The sequence below is a fragment of the Rhyacophila brunnea genome, unplaced genomic scaffold (assembly GCF_057557595.1).
Source record: "Rhyacophila brunnea isolate RB1 unplaced genomic scaffold, BYU_Rbru_1.0 scaffold_5, whole genome shotgun sequence".
NCBI lineage: Eukaryota > Metazoa > Arthropoda > Insecta > Trichoptera > Rhyacophilidae > Rhyacophila > Rhyacophila brunnea.
This window is the reverse complement of record NW_028233170.1, coordinates 31,141,903-31,152,369: the sequence shown is the minus strand read 5'-3', so window position 1 is coordinate 31,152,369 and position 10,467 is coordinate 31,141,903.

Here is a 10,467-nt window from a genome sequence, read left to right as displayed (position 1 = left end):
ATGTCTACTGAAATTTCAGTAGATCAACTGATATTTTTTTTCGAAATTCAAGAAATCTATTGATATTTGTGTTTCTCCATAATTGTAAATTAACTGATGATTCTTTTAATAATAAACTTGTAATGATTTACACATGACCTTTTTTGTTGTTATACACTTCTAAATTGACATAAAAAGCATTGTAACTCTACCCAAGAGCGCCATTTTACCCATTAATATCATCATTGCTTACAATAAATTAATATTATTAGTTATTGTTATTCTTATTAGTTTTAAATCATATCTAATAAACCACATTTTTCAAAATCTACTTATATTTTATGAAATCTACTGAATTTTTTGTCAAAATCTACTGAAATTTTAAATTTTGACTTGGCAACACTGGGTTGATCGCATAGTCAGTGTTGCCATGTCTACTGGAATTTCATTAGATCTACTGAAATTTTTGTCAGGAAAAGAAGAAATTATGATATTTGTGATGAACAAAAGTCACTTTTTACATGATTTTTTAAAAGACACTTGTGAGATTATGTCAATATGCACGCTTTCACCGTACACAATCGTTGAATTTTATACATTTTTGTCAATCTACTGATATTTTGAAGAAAAAATCAAAAAATCTACTGAACTTTGAAAATTTTAGTTGGCAACACTGGTTGATACCTTTTAAATATTTTTGGGTTATTTAGTGAGCTAATTAAATGTATATAAGTTTCATTGGTTCAAAAAAAAATCATTCAGCAGCCGTACAAAAAAAAAGTGACATTACATTTTGAAATATTATTCCTTGGTAATGTTAAAACGCCGATATTTCGTGCGCCCGCGTTTCAATGAAATGATCAGTTTTAATCGGAATTCGTATAAATGTTATTATTTATTTGAATAATTATAGTTATCTATGGGTACTTTTTATAAATGTGAGTTATTATATAGTGCTGTGCATTTTTAAATCGTTATGAGACGTAAATAATATCACCTGTCGTTTTTTACATAAACAACAAATGACGGATGGTACCTTAGTTTTTAAAAGTGTTTTTTTTGTGACTGTGTTAAGTTTTATAAAATTGTGCTCACTTCAAATTATAGTCACTCGAATGCATCTGATAAGTAAATATGTGGTGGTCAATTGAAATACCGTAGTTTAGTATACATAGCGTGATAAATACGCGCAGTGTCAAAAGACTTACTCTCCGTCAGAGGTGTAGAAACTTAACTTAAACAAAGAACTTAATTCATAAAAATTTAAATAAATCAGTTCTAATATGTTTATCGGTTAATCTTATTATGATTAGTTTGTGAAAATTGATTGTAGGTATATATCGGTTAAAACGCATTTTAAATTTAAAGCGGTCATCTTTGTTAAGTTGGTTTGAGTGTTGCAAACATTGTGAAAAAATAAATTCCCATATTGTTAATAAAGTGACGTTCGTGCCGGAAAGCTAGAGAAACATCAATATTATATCACAAGATAACTTAAATTCGGAAAACCCTTTCTTTCACACTCTATTCAACCGTTTTGAATTAAGAACATTTAACTAGTGTGTTTGACGTTTGAACCCATCGGACATAACGAATAAGGCACACAATCGCTCGCAAAAACGGGCAAAGCTGTATGATAATAATATAATAGGAGACTAGCTGAGCCAGCTGGCTCTCACCAGTCTGTCTCGCTAGGTCTTGCAGACAGCTTTTCGTCATAGTGACTTGGTGTTGGATTTTAATATAAAAATTGTAAAGGGTGTATAGACGGCGCCATAGTTTTCCATTCGGGATGGATTTTCATTCACGTCAGACAATTGAAAATTTAGCTGATTTGTCAGTTTTACGATCTGCATGTCGTCACTGCCAATACAAATTTGGAGTCATGTGCGTAGTCTATTCTGGAGTCTGGCCTTCTCAATATCGTCTGACACCATTTCAGGCTGCTAGGCCTAGCAGAACAGCTGGCAATCGCCGATTGCTACCACTGTCATTTTAATTTTAATACAATATATGTATAGGTATGTGCATTTAAATATGATAAATAATTATACATCTCAATCGTGATTATCATAAATAGCGATCCAATATAACGCGAATATTAATCTCTTTCGGGTCCCATTTATATAATAGAAAAAGGTTAGCAGCATAAAAAATAAATTTAAACTTTATTTTGTTTCATTGTCTATAAAAAATAAATGCTCGGAGCCATAGAATAATATTTTAAAAATCATATTTTGATTTAAAAATTAACCTTAAACAATATAGTTTCCCGGTGCGGGACATTCATATCGAGACAAATGTTGATAAATAATGAAGCAATACATATTATATCTGATAAAAATAGGAATTTATAAGACCTAAAGATGTGGAATCAGCTTAAAGAGGCCTTCATACAGCAGTGGATTGATACAGGTTGATGACGATAATGACGATATAAATGGGTAGGTATATAAAATCACAAATTTAAAAAAATATTGCAGTTTATATGACCAAGAAGAGTAGAATTAGGTTGGGATAACCTTCATCCAGCAGTGGATTAATCTTGGTTGATGATGATAATGACGATATTATGAATGGGTAAATATAATATCAGCAATTTTGATAAATATAGGAATTCATATGACCGACAGAAATTCAAACAACTTAGAGAGGCCTTCATCCACCGGTGGATTGATTCAGGCTCATAATGATAATGGAAATATAAATAGATATAATATAATATCACCGATTTTGATAAATACAGCAATTCAAATGACAGAAAGGAGTAGAACCAGGCTAGGGAGGTCTTTATTAAGCAGTGGATTAATCCTGGTTGATGATGATGATGATATGAATATGCAGATAAAATATATAATATCACCGATTTTTATAAATACAGGGATTCATATGACATAACGGAGTAAAATCAGGCTAGGGAGGTCTTTATTAAGCAGTGTATTGGTTCAGGTCGATGTGATGATGATGATGATGATGATGACGATATGAATATGTAGATAAATATAATATAACCGATTTTGATAAATACAGAAATTCATATGACAAAAAGGAGTAGAATCAGTCTATGGAGGTCTTTATTAAGCAGAGGATTGATCCTGGTTGATGATGATGATGATGACAATATGAATATGTAGATAAATATGTATCACCGATTTTGATAAATACAGCAATTCATATGACAGAAAGGAGTAGATTCGGGCTAGGGAGGCCATTATCCAGCAGTGGATGGTTCAAGTCGATGATGATAAGATGGATAGAAATATGTATAATATCACAAATTCGTTAAACCAATAGTAGTAGAATCAGGTTGCGGAACTCTTCATCTAGCAGTGGATTGATCCTGGTTGATGATGATGATGATTATGATGACGATATGAATATGTAGATAAATAACATTAGAAATTCAATACTGTCAATAATACAATCAACGTAGAGAGGCCTTCATCCAGCAGTGGATTTATTGAGGCTCGTGATAATAATGGCATTATATATAGATAGGTAGATAATAATATAATATCACTGATTTTGATAAATATAACAATTCATGTGTAAGTAAGGAGTCGAATAAGGCTGAGGAGGCCTTCATCCAGCAGTGGATAGGTCAAGATTGATGATGATAGGGACGATAAAAATAGGTAGATATTATACAATATGACTCATTTTGATAACTATAACAATTCGTATTAATTTCTTTCCTTGTTTGCAATGGCAACTTTGTTAGTTTAATATGACTATATTGTGATCTATGGAAATTAGTAGCCTAGGTAATTATTCAATAAAAAAAATAGTGCGTAACAGCCACAAAGAATTATTTAAAAAAAATCAAATTTGGAATATCATGTTATCTATGAAATGGCGGACAGTGGCGCACGCTCCTGTCAAAAGATATTATACGTAGTGAATTGTACCAGGATTATGGTTTTTTCACCGGAAAAAAGTGCGCCAATGCCTACATTACGATATTTGAATAAAAATAATCGAATTCGTTTGTCAAATAAAGGATTAGAAGGTCTTAAGCGACGAAGACGTCATTCTGCTGTACGTTAAATGAAATATGGCGAATCGTATACGGTATGTAAGAAAATATCGGATATAAACGTCACGTACCTGTAAAATCATTGAAAATTTCTGAAATGTGGTCAATTCAAACGGTAGATGAATCGGTAGCGCACATTTTGAAGTGAAGATGTAAAAATAACAATAAAATGTCGCTTAAATGAGCTGTTAGTGAATTTTCCAAAATCTCTTAGGATAATAATATATAGGAGATGCTGATTTATGTACGATGCGTAAAAAGTATGCTATTTCTGAAAAAAGTACACGCTACATTTCTCACACTGAATTTTCCAAAAGTATAGTATTTTGGCACATTTGACTTATTAAAAAGATTATTTCAAAATAGAGTATTGCCAAAGAGATTGGACGGTGCCGGTCTTTGAGTATTTCGCTATAAATACATTTAATACGGCTGGCAGCACTGTTCTGAAAAATGAGCTTGCCAGAAATCAAGTTATTTTCCTCATTTAAAATATTAATAATATGTTTTCAAAGTTTAAAAAAATGGATGTTACAAGTCGCTTCCTGAATAAACTATTATCTTTTTTCCAAAATGTTTTCCTTGGTAAAATGTTCATATCTTTAAGGGATAATACATTTATTATATTACAACACAAAAAATGATTAGTACCTAGTTGGTCCACGGAAATATGCGGGAAAGTTTGAAAATATTTTCATCAGAATTGTTTTAAACCACGTCATGGGTGAATTATTGTGATGTAAATAAATATAATATTGCAATAACCTGGGGACCGAGGTTGGATGGTGAATTATTTCAAAAGTGTAACTACATACAAAATAAAATACCATGTCCAAATCCGAAACATTTATCAGGCGTAGTACCTTTGAGATTCCTATGTAGTCTGAGAGAATAATTATTGTTAACACTTATTTTCATCTTAGTCATGCTATGAAAGCTTTGAATTTTTAATTTGTCATAAATTAATTTGAAATTTGAACTTACATAACAAAATATGCTTGCACCGAACCCAATCTAGGTACTTACTATGTAGGTAAGGTTTTAAGGGTGACCGTAATAATTATTAGAACTTGTAGTTTCTCGATTTTTTCGTTTCTCGAGATGACACAATTCCCGAAATCAATAATATTTATATCGAGAATTTGAGATTGGGGTTTTTGATTTCTCGGGATTTTCGAGAAATCGATATTATTACGAAATTACCTTTCTGCGATTATTTTTTAATTTTTTACATCTTCTGGCCAAATTTTTTTAACGACAATTTTTTTAGGCTACCTACTTAAATATTTCTAAGAATATTCTAATATTGTCTAGTAAGCTTTTTTCGATTTTTCGTGATTCTCATTAATGATTAGGTACTCAAGAAGTGAGAAATATCGAAATTAATTTTTTGAGATTCTTTATTATTTCTGGAGATTTCTCGATCACAACCTTAATGATTTGAAAACTGAAATTTGATAGACTTTATGTAGGTACCTACCTACCAACATACTGATCATTTTCATTTGCAATATTTTTTTTTTAGTTAAAACTTACAATAATTAAAAAAAACTATTCGGGAAATACTTTTGGACTTTAATAATATATGGCGTGGGGGGGGGGGGGGGGGAGAATTAGAAGTTCCGCTGCAACTATATTGGAGTTTTTTTAACCTGATGTTTTTTGACCTTTAATACTGATGAGTTATTTATTATACAATAGAGTTATGGCAGTATTAAATCTGTTGATTTCTGAAAAGCGGTTGGCTGGGAGTTTTTTGGGCGTACTGGTGAAATGCATATTTTGTAGATCTGCTATTTAGGATGTCCTCAAATAGCCATCCCCTGGCCTACCTATTGAGTAGGCGTTGATCGAATGGGCAATGGCTAATAAATAATTCTCGTATAAAGTTTTTTGACCCATACTTTGTTCCGTCTGATCACAAATTGTACCTACATTTCGAGTATAGGTAGGTATCTACCTACCTATTATTATTCGGCATTTTAGAAATGTTTTCAAATATTTATTGTCACATGCATTATCTTATTCTTTAAATTAAGCGTATCACCCTCATATTGTAGAGGTTGTGATTGCAAGATTTTCAATTGTCATAAGTCGATAATTCGGCATAGGTATTCGATTATCGAGAATAATCTGAGATTGGATTTTTGGTTTCGCAAGAATTGATATCTACGAGATAAGAAACATAAGACTTCAGAGCCATTTGATGATACAATTAAAATACCTACGCAACTTTTTCATGCAAGTCGTAAAAGAATTGTGTTTTTACTCGGACGAAAAAGTGATATCTTTTTCATAAATTCAAACTGTACTGCATTTTTTGTATGTTGTATTTTATGTAAAAGGTAGGTACATAAACTATTTAAAATAATGATTTAGCTATTTAGTTTTTAATGCACCAGTGGCGCACTCAGGATTTAATATTGGTGGGAGCCCAAGGAGGAGAATGTAAATTAGACCCATAGGCTCTTTTTCTTCTTCATATAATTATTTTGACATATTTTCACAAAACACGGCGTATAATAAATTTGTAGTTTCTCCTAGTTTTTATTAAATTTGAATATAAATAGTAAACATAGTGGCGGTAACCGTTGAGTGTGTCATCAGCGACTGGCGGATTGGAAGTGACTAACAACGACCATGCTGGACATGTGCGCCTAGTATGCTAAAACATTACTCAAATAATATCGGCTTTGCTACCCGCTTGTTCTAGAGAGCTACAATATTTATGCCGAATTCCACTGAAAAAAAAATGTTCTGTTGATTTACATTACACCACCACCGACTGTAGTGGGTATAGTCGTTCTTTTCGCCGAATGTTTATCGTCGATTTTTGGTTTTTTAATATTGAGGTTCCAAAATATTAATTGAAAATGGACAAAAAAAGTATTATTGCATTTAACGTATACACAAACCTAATCAACACAACACAGCTTAATTTCTCGTTTATCGGTATTTTGTCTATTGCACTCGGTGTACCTACATCATGGCACCCACATCCTGAAACGGGCCCTCAGGCTAGGATATATGGAGGTCCCCCTATCTACCGCTAAGATTAAAGGCAGTGTGAAACACTAAATTAACATTTTTCAAATTGTGTTTTAGTTCAAATTAAGGGTACTTATACCAGTGACGTCCCTAGATAAAATGCCGCCCCTAGGCAACGCCAAAATGCCGCCTCATTTTTATATACAGTATTTTTATCATCCTTTCATGAGTCCAATATCTAAGAAATGTTTTTATGGAAACATTACTAATAAAATAGCAGACTAATTATTCGAAAATTTGCACGTGTCGTTTCTGGTCACCAAGGACGTCGAAGGGCAACGGAAGTAAACTAGATATCGCGAAATCCGACAAAACCAGTGAGCTGATTTTTTTAATGGAAAGATATTTCTGAAATTGAAAGAAGATATTTTCGTTATTTCTAAGTTTAGGTAGCTATTTCTATATATTCCAAATGATTTTCCTCAATTTGCCGCCCTTTGAGTAACTGCCGCCCCCAAGCGACGCTCAATCTGCTTACCCCCACGGGACGTCACTGACTTATACTACTTATACAGTGAATTATTGACGATTTTTAATACATCTACTTTGATAATGGAGCTGTCGAGTATCGACACATAATAATTAGAAAATATATTGCATAATTATATAATTCAAAATGTTCATGGGTATGCAGGCGACTTTTTTTTACTATTACAGCTAATTTATGTGTGTTTATCTCACTTATCTAGTCAACCCGACACGCCGGGCCCCCAGCCATGACCTACACCACTCCGGAATTCTGGTGGACACCAAGAATTTTTTGACAGTTCCTTTAGGGACTGGGTTTCTAAAAAAACCCGACATTAGTGTTTTTTATTGTAATTTTTTTACTTTTATTAAATTAAAATTTTTGTGTAAAAAATTTAAATCTGAGATTTTTTTTAAAAAGGGTGCTGTAGAATTATAAATCATTTTTTTGTCGTGTTTTTATTTGTCTAATCCCAATATATTGGCTTTCAATTTCAATATTTAAAATCATTCTGATAATTTTCATGTTTGGGGGTGCCAGGGCCCCTTGCCCCCCCCCCTGGATGCGCCACTGATACCCATCAACTCTAAATAGTCGAAAAACGGGATAATATAATTTTAATACTTACTTAATTACATTGTAAAACGAGGAGTAGGTAACGGTATAGCCTACGAGTTGAGCGAATAGATATCTACTAACACTCTTAAAAATACATCTACGAAACTACAAAGCTTCACACAGTATAAGACGATACTTAACCATACTTATGGGTGCATAGGTCAGCAATTAATAGGTTCAATATTGTTATTTTCTATGAAGAAAATCTCTATTCTAATTAATTATAGGTAGGTAGGTAAAGAAGTGTTGATGTTGATGTTCGTGCCTTCCAGTCAGAGAACTGATCATGTTTCTCGGCCTCTCAATAATTTAAAAGTAAGTAATTTGTAGGGGTTCCGGGGAATGGCGGACAGGGGTCGGAGGCAAGCAGGGAGGGCAGAATGACGCGGCGCCGCAGCTTTCCACCCCTAGTGTGTCGCATGGAATTCTTGCTTCCGCGTGGTTCTAAATTTAATTAAATTACTATTTACCAATAATTAAACATTATTTAAAATATTATTATTTGCAAACACTTCCATGAAATATTTTATTTTATAGTAATGCGAGAACCAAAAAAAAAAAGATAGAAAGAGAAGAATTATATTGGACTAGAAGTTTTAGCACCCGGGACAGTAAAAATAAATTCGGCCCTTACGTAATACAAAACGTGTAGGTACCTACTTACAGGCCTACAAACTTATCTGTAGAATGGCCAAAAATGGAACTACGAACTACCATAGGACGCCATTTTGAAAATTTTATTCGAATGTCAGATTTTGTCCAGTCACGAGTCTTGATTGGGTAGTTTTCGACAGTGGCTCCCCCATCCCATTCTTCAGATAAGTTTGTAGGTCTGTATCTTTTATTTTTTTTTATACAAATATAGGTATCTCTCGCACATTAAATTCAACATTGCTCGATTACTATGGTTACAGCAAATATAGCTTTATATAGGTACTATAAATGTATTTAATTTGTGTGGTTCTGAATGCTAAATTGTCACTGGCTAGTTAGTAGGTATAAGGAAATTGCAAATTTTATTCTTTGACCATTTCTGCAACAAATACGAGCTCCACCCGAAGCGGCAACCCCTCTAACGTACCCCTTGTTTCGCCGCTGATTCATAAAATAAAGTAAGGATCAGACCTACCTGTATTAATTAGAATTTAGAATAAAAGGAACTAGTATTCAGAAAAGCAATTTATCAAGAGTTTAATCTAAACAATAGGTACATGTATGTATGAAGTTTCTGGCTGATGTTATCTCTTCTTGGTATGGAAATGGATGAATATAAAATCATTGTACCTAATACGTATTGTTAATAATGTTAATTACGTGTGGGTTACTGCTAAATTGACATATTGGTAGGTAATATTGCTTAGTGCTAGTGGATAGGTTACATGTTACATTGATTAGGTTATCAAATTATTTACATTTGGTATTATCGTGTATGTCCTTGAATGCTGTACGTAAAGTGTACACAATTCCTTATTTTCCATATTTTCAGGGCTCGAAATGGATCGGAGCGCACCGGAGCGCCATTACTGTTCGTGGAATCGGTAAAATTATCGCTCCATCTCGTGGAAAAATTAATTTGACCGTCTGAGCTAGATAGGCCATATAATATAAAATCTAACACTTATTTTTATGAAATATACATAAAATTTGATAATTATATAGGTATTATTCTTCCGGTTCGTAAACTTTTCCATTTCGAGCGTTGCATATTTAATTAGGTCACAAAAAGTGTCATTGCTTTTACACGTTTACATGTGTATGCCCATGTATATGGGCAGTATTCTAAATGAAAATATCTTGTTTAAATAGTACGTACAAAATTAGGCAATATTATAATCATAATGTAATAGATTTAAAAATTAATTACCCACATTTAAGGAAACAATAATAATTACTTGCTTATCACGGAAAACACAACAATGTTGCGGTCTGATAATGTGTGGTTACTGGTTAGTCAAAAGGATAACGAGATTATATTTTTGATGTTGAAGTAGGTGTTGAAATAGGCACGTACTAGGGTTCGTATTCCGCTCGATTTGTTGATCCCGTAATTCCGGATTGAAAATCTTGGTATGCCATACTTTGGGGGTAAGCTTTCACACGGTATTCATGCGAAATACTTTTTTTTGTCAACTACGTATAATATAAAAAAGTTCGTTAAGTCAGTAGGTATATATATAAATATATCACAATTAATATTATTTAAGACGGAGATTAACGTTTTACGAGTAACAATACTTGCAATTTAATATAATTGCATAGCTCAAAATGAACCGGTGTGCGGTTCCGGTTCATTAAATCCCTAAAATTATCGCTCCTC